Here is a 2,307-nt window from a genome sequence, read left to right as displayed (position 1 = left end):
AGGATAGTCAGTCGGAAGATTTTGGTGGTAATTCAGTCCCAAAGGATGATGGGGGACATTTTGGCGTTAGGACGTCTAAGGGTCGTGCAGCACCAAGGGGCCCATCAATGTAGGTGGAGCAGGAGGGACTGCAGCAGCGTGTGGAGGAGATGGAGGAATCTTTGAAGGTTTTTGTCGCCTATGTGGAGGAGGAAAGATTCAGAAGGAGAAAAAGAAGAAGCTGGAGACTCTCAAAGAGAAAGGTGAACATTTTTTTTTTGTTGTAATTATGTTATATGCAATATGCATTTTGTAAATTATGTCCAAAAAATGCAGTGCAAGCACCTATGGTTCAGCCAACTGCTGAGGTCTCTATACCAACTGCTGAGGTTAAGAAGGTTGAGGTCCCTAGACTAGCTGCTGAGGTTAAGGAGATTGATGTACCTAAACCAGCTGCTGATGTTGAGAAGGTTGAGCTCCCTAGACCAACTGCTGATGTTGAGAAGGCAGCAGATGTCCCTGTGCCCGTTGCTCAAGTTGAGAAGGCAGCAGATGTCACTGTGCCAATTGCTGAAGTTGTGAAGGAAAAAGATGTCCCTGCTTAAAATAAATGAGAAAGAAGCTAGTGAGACGAGCCAAACTGATAAGTTTGACCCTGAAAAGGTTGTGTCGGGAGTTGTTGGACAGATTAATAGTTCTTTGGACAATTAATTTGTTATTTGGGTTGTAACTAGCAAGTGAGGTTTTGTTGGATGTGTGTGGTGGATGAGGATAAACATTCAGTAGTAATGCTTAGTTTGATTGTTTTAAGAAACAAGTAATTTGACTCTTTTGGATTTTTGAATTATTGCAAATTTGGATATGCTTAAATATTTTGGATGTCTTCAAATATGGCTGTTTTTACTAGTAGTGGTCACTTCTTAATATAATCTATGCCAAGGTTGGATCATTTCAACCTTTGTATGTAACTGTGTTGTTGCTCTGTGAATTTGAATGTGTTCAAATATGTTAAGGTTAGGTCATCGCGACTTTATTATCCATCGGTGACTCGAAAGCTTATTATCTGCTACAGTGATTGTTGATCATCGACTGAGAGTTAATGTTAACTATTATCAACTATGAATAAAGTTTATACACAAACTCAATAGGGATGTTATAACACTTGAGGAAAAACACATATATTTTTCATATAAATAAAACCCGCTTCATATTGTTCATAATTCTTCATATGCCCAAAATGAAACACCCAATCCCACTACAGCCCTATTACACATTTCCATATATCACACACCACTAATAAACCATACAAAAGCATCCTTAGTCCATTCACTTTCTCTTCGGCCACCATCAACCTCTGTTTTAGTTCATCCCTCTCAATTTTGGTTTCTCCCAGCATATCTTTCAAGTGATTCTTCTTTTCTTTTGATTCTCTAAACAATGACTGAAGTAATTCTTCTTTCTCTAAAGATTATCTGAACCTATTTTGCAATTCAAATTTGGTTAAGTCGTTTGATGTCGGTGTCTCAAGTCCACCTGGGCTCTTTCTAGGTCTTGGGCTCATTTGTGATTTCTTTGTCGGATTAGCTGCTGCGTCGGGGTGTAGATCAATAAACCTGAAATAGTCGCAGCCACCATATTCCTAAAACAAACACCAATCAATTAGAGGCTTTAATACCGAAACACATAAAAAACACATACCATAGGAATTAGAAACCCACAGTTCCAACTGCATAATTAAAGAATCTGCGTCCTGGATTCTTTTGGGTGCGTGATTTCTTCAAGACAGTGTAATCACCGCAGAAACAAATGTTGGGATCTTGCGGTTGAGATATTTCGGATAGCTGAGACATTTTGAGGAGTTTGATCAAGAAAGATAATGTAGGAGTTTGATCAAGAAAAGAGACTATGGAAGTGTTTGATCAAGAAAAGAGACAATGGATGAGTTTGAATTTTGGGTCAGTTTTATATAAGGAAGAGGTAAGGGGGGAGGGTGTATTGTTACCGTTGTACGTTTTTTTTTTTAATTACCGTTGTAAAAAAATCTGTGGTCCATCAGTCAAAATAAAGCCAAGAATGCATGGACAATTATAAACTAACCAGTTGTTGACACCTAATTTTTGACGTCCCATAACTTTTTTTGATTACCCAAAGTCCTTGAATATTAAATAGAGTGAAATATGTGTTTTTAGAAGTCAAAATAATTTTATAAAATTATTTAGATAATATTTTACCAATTTTTTGCTTGATAAAGTAATTTCTATAATATTATAAATTAATCTAAGTATTTTACAATTATAATGTTTTGCTAAATTAACCAAGAGAAAATAA

The sequence above is a fragment of the Lycium ferocissimum genome, chromosome 9 (assembly GCF_029784015.1).
Source record: "Lycium ferocissimum isolate CSIRO_LF1 chromosome 9, AGI_CSIRO_Lferr_CH_V1, whole genome shotgun sequence".
NCBI lineage: Eukaryota > Viridiplantae > Streptophyta > Magnoliopsida > Solanales > Solanaceae > Lycium > Lycium ferocissimum.
The sequence above is the reverse complement of the archived record's forward strand: the minus strand, read 5'-3'. Positions refer to the sequence as shown.